Source organism: Octopus bimaculoides, chromosome 26 (assembly GCF_046866305.1).
Source record: "Octopus bimaculoides isolate indiv1 chromosome 26, ASM4686630v1, whole genome shotgun sequence".
In the NCBI taxonomy this organism is placed as follows: domain Eukaryota; kingdom Metazoa; phylum Mollusca; class Cephalopoda; order Octopoda; family Octopodidae; genus Octopus; species Octopus bimaculoides.
This window is the reverse complement of record NC_142953.1, coordinates 24,617,413-24,622,584: the sequence shown is the minus strand read 5'-3', so window position 1 is coordinate 24,622,584 and position 5,172 is coordinate 24,617,413. Positions and strand designations below refer to the sequence as shown.

The 5,172-nt window shown below is 39.2% G+C and overlaps 1 long non-coding RNA gene across 1 annotated transcript in view; it reads right to left on the bottom strand.

The window, feature by feature from the left end:
* Positions 1-3,197: 3,197 nt before the first annotated feature.
* Positions 3,198-5,172, bottom strand: part of LOC149130988 (uncharacterized) — a 17,970-nt gene continuing 15,995 nt past the window's right edge. The window contains exon 3 of the long non-coding RNA XR_016238480.1: positions 3,198-3,487. This is a non-coding gene — a long non-coding RNA (uncharacterized LOC149130988). The remainder of the gene's footprint in view (positions 3,488-5,172) is intronic.

Below are 5,172 nucleotides of genomic sequence, written 5' to 3'. Positions count from 1 at the left end.
AAGCAATAAGTCCTGGGGTCGATTTGCTCGACTAAAGGCGGTGCTCCAGCATGGCCGCAGTCAAATGACTGAAACAAGTAAAAGAGTAAAAGAGAGTAAAGATATTTTAGTGAATCTTCATTCGGTATATTAATTCATTGTTAAACTAATAAATGTTTTATGGGAGATAACTCGTATAAACACGAGTTACTTACCTTGAATACTGAAATTTAAATCTTTTAACATCATACACGTGAGATATATTATCTTTTACTTGTTTCATTCATTTGACTACGGCCATGCTGGAGCACCGCCTTTTGTTGAGCAAATCGACCCCAGGACTTATTCTTTGTAAGCCTAGTATTTTATCTATCGGTCTCTTTTGTCGAACCGCTTGGTTACGGGGACATAAACGCACCAGCATCGGTTGTCAAGCGATGTTGGGGGACAAACAGAGACATACAAACATAAACACACACACACACACACACACACACACACACACACACATACGAAGGACTTCTTTCAGGTTCCGTCTACCAAATCCACACTCACAAGACTTTGGTCGGAACCATGTGGTTGAGAAGCAAGCTTCTTACCACAGCCATATCTGCGCCTATAAATATATAGACATAAAAGTTAATACAGAACCGAAAGAGCTACTAATCGTTTCATGCTATTATATTACTTGAACAGGCATTTCCACGCCTGTAGAATTTATCCTGGACCAGCATTGCCTCTCCCCAGACCAGGGATTTCTGAATGTTATTCAGAGGCCCCGGTTCAAAATTCCTTCAGAACAAACCAGCCAACCCATTCTTGTCGACATCCAGAGTCTCCCCGAAACTTGCCCATCACTAACCCTCTATAGAAAGCTTGAGTGGAATTTCCACTGTCCACATTGCCCAACTGACAGCGGGCTGTGTGCACTTGACAACACTCTAGGTGCCAGGCATCCTACCTCGGTCTACGCTTGATTCAGGACTGCAGCTCTGACAAAGTTGTGAGAAATTGCTTCCGGCAAACAGCGTTTAGAAAGCACTGGAGATGTCGCAGCCTCAGCGCATGTCTGCGTATCAGCAACCACGGTATACCCAGTCCACCTTTCAGCGGGTGTTGACAGCAATGGAGCACCAGACTAGTGGAACGTGTTCCTTCCACAGAAAACAGAAGAGAACGCGCTCCAGTCTGGTCTGACGTAAGATGGGTAAGGTCAGGCAATAATATATGATGGACGCGATGTATGCGTTCACCACCTCTGACCGGTCTTTCAGGGATTGCTTTTTCTCGGCAAATTTCTGGGTGAATTTGGCCACCCTGCTCGTCACCTCATCTCAGTTCTCCAAATCAGACCCTCAGAAATTTAACCGGTCCTTCCGTCCAGCGTCCCACGACATAAGAGTCCTGCCTCTTCAGGTGCCGAGCTCCAGGCCCTCTGACTTTTATTTGTTAATTTTTGCTCCTGTCACCGCTTCGTATTCTTTTAGAGCGATGCCGACCAGATCTGTGTACCTGCTGTTCGACCCTATGACGGTGACATCGTATCTGTATGCTCACACGGTACTCCCACGTCCTAGTTAGCGCGGGATGCCCCTGAACGACTCCAATTTCCCTTATAGTGGCTCTAGAGTCAGTACATACTGAAGGAATGAGAGGGGATGCCCTTGACGGATCGAACGCATGATGTTGAATGGTTTCCTAGCAAATGTCGCAGTACATTGCAGCGATCCAGCCACTGATAACGGGAACGAACCGGCCGCTGTGAGAACGGCTGCCAAGTATTAGTGGTTGACCCTACCAAAGGCTTTAGACTAGTCAAAATTGATTAGAGACCCACCTACGCCAGCGTCTTTATCCTCCTTGTCTATGATGTATCTCCATGATCTGGAGTTGTCGGGAAGAGATCTGCTTGGAATTGCGTATGTTTAATCATCACCAATCAGTTTCTTGACGACAAGCGCCAATCTCTTTGCTAAGACCTTGGTCCCAAATGCCGCGCACATCTGCTCGGGCTCGAGTACCATGCGGCCATTTTGGTCCACTAAAGATCGAATTGTAGCTGTGGTTCCACGTTGTGCATCTGCCACTCGGGCCCATCGAGCGGCTTTCGTACCAGACTGACGGTAGTGTCCTCAAATGTAAAAATTAATATGAGAAGTATAGATAAAATAGCAAAGTACAAGAACCTAGCTGTTGAATTACAGAGGCTATGGAAAGAGCGGGTAAAATGTATCCGAGTAAATTTTTCTTATACATACATACATACATACATACATACATACATACATACATACATACATATATATATATATATATATATATATATATATATATATATATATATATATATATATACAAGGTTAAAAAAATTAAGGTTCAGAAATATGTGTTAAACGCAGTATCGAAACCTTATTTCAGGGTAAATCCCAGCCGTATGTCCGTGGAGCACTTTCTATATATATATATATATATATATATATATATATATATATATGCGTAGGTACTGTAAATTTTAGAGGTAATACTTGATAAGTGTAAGCACCTGTATATGCCGGATAGTGGCAGAGGTGAAAGAATATATTAAACGTAAATTGAAAACAGAACACAAAGGATATCGCGGTACACGTGTTTCAAGCTTTATACACAAACTGTCATTGTATCATTATATGAGTATATATTGTTGATAGAAAGGATGGTTTAAAGCTATCTTCAGCCGCAAATACATTCAGACCCAAGATTACATCACAAAGAAAAAAAGAAAAAGAGAGAGAGAGAGACAGGAAAAGTCCACTTAGTATTATCCATTATAATAGGCTTATCCTTTAAACTGTTATATCTGCATAAATGTTCGTTGGTATTGAGAAATCTGCCCATACTGTACCACAATTCAGCATAGAGTGAATGTTTGCGGCTGAAGATCGCTTTAAACCATCCTTTATATACTGATGTAATGACAGTTTGTGTATAAAGCTCGAAACACGTGTACCACAACATCCTGAAATAAGCTTTCGATACTGTGATCAACACGTATTTCTGAACATTATTTTTTTAACCTTATATATATATATATATATATATATCACAAAAGTTTACTCCCTGTAACCCAGTAGGAAGGTTCTCTTTTCCAACAGTCTAATCTGTTGAGTGTATATGGATAATAATAATAATAATAATAATAATTATAATAATAATTATTATAGCAATAACAATACAATAAGTCGATTAATTCATAGTTTATTTAGCAAGCTGTTACCTCACGTCTACATTGAAATTAGATATTTAATTTCTGTACTTGAGACATTGATTACGTAAAAAGAAAAATACTGTCTGTGTGCATGTGTGTGTGTGTGTGTGTGTGTGTGTGTTCGCGCGCGCGTTTGAACATAGATTGAAAATTAGGAAACGTAGCAGGAGAATGTTAGAAGCGTTCTTTCGATTCCTTTTCTTTTTTGTTTTCTACGTTTGGTGTTTTGTCGACGTCTGTTGGGCGTTCTGGTGGCTTCGGCACCTGAAAAAAATAGAACAAAACAACGGGGGTCAGCAGTGTTATAAGGGAAACCTTGAATTGTTTGTCCCTTCTACGAAAGGGATATATAAATCTAGATATACATAAAAGAGAGTTTTTATGTGTGTGTGTGTGTGTGTGTGTGTGTGCGTATGTTTCTTATCCATTCGAAAACTGAGTTGTCGATTTTGCCATGTGGAGTATCAACAGATTCAGTAAACTTTCGGCTACCAAATAAACTTTCAGCTACCAAATAAACTTTATTTTCATTTACATGAAAGACTGCTTTACAACGACCAGGTTTCATTAGAATGTGAAAACAGTTTTACATTTTCAATTTGAACCAAAATTACAAAGTATTGTATCAGAAGAGTGACGATGTGTGAATAATGAAAGTAATGTTTCTCCGATTTAGTCACTGTAATAAAGTACTATAACAAAGAAAACTGCTTATCATCTATCTATATACATGTTTTGGGCGCAACAACTCTTATTTTCTACATAAGCATATCATTGCATATTTAAATTGAAATTAAACTTTTATAGCATATTTTTGATCTTTCACCTTAATGTATAATCTTCCTGTGAAAACTAAAATTTTAACTTTATCCATGGATGGTATCTGGTTTTACTTAAATTTGTTTTCCTTATAAAATTTGCTGTTGCTGTTAGTTTTGTGTGTATCTTACTGAACTTTAATGAATTGGATGTTTTGAAATAGACAACCTGGGGAAACTGCAATCTCTCCCCTGAGTCCACTTTCGTATCCCATGGTTGAGGTCCATGCAGCAATCTATGTATTGTTTTTGCTGACTCCACTGGTCTCTCTCCCTCTTTCATGAACTTAATTGCTGTGCTGTTGCCTTCCTCTGGTGATGATATTTCTTGAGCCTTTCCTGCTCTTGGTTGTGAGCAAGTGTTGTAAGCACTCTATCATGGCGTCCTATATATCTGTATATGCACACACACAAACACACACACACACACACACACACACACACACACACACACACACACACACACACACACACACACACACACTTCCTTTTCAGTGCTTCATAGGTGTTTGTTGATGTCGGAAGCTTTCATACGTAGATGTCGAATGATAATGAGTGCTCAACACGGCATTGGTGGATATATAATTTCTTTATTCGTGAATTAAGGCTACTATTGGTTTCATGTTAAGAAAAGTGGGAAAATATCCTAGTGTCTTGATGATTTTTTGCAAGCTGATCACATGGAGAAAGGTGTTCGCCTCCATTTTGGAAAACAGTCTCACTTCGTTCACGGGATGTCTCGTCAATGTGCGTGGATGAAACAATGATTCAATGAATCAAGGGACGTTACTCTAGAGTGGCATCATTTGGAGTTTGTCTCCCTTTGATTTGTCTTTTCATTAAATTTGCATGATTTATTTGCTTTTGTTCTGGGCATGGTGGTTTTCTGTTGAGGTAGTACGTTATTGGGGCTTATTTCTTCTTTGTGTGAAGTTTATGTGCTATGTGTTCACGTTTAGGAAAGGGGCTATCCTGACGAACTTAAACTCGTTTATGGGGGGGGGGGTCCTTTGAAATATTTGAATGTAAAATATTGTTTGTGTATGCAATGTTTAAGATGTTATCTGTTGATTGTTTAATGTTTAATACAGAATTCACATTTAATACCCCATTTCTGTATTTTTTGGTTTT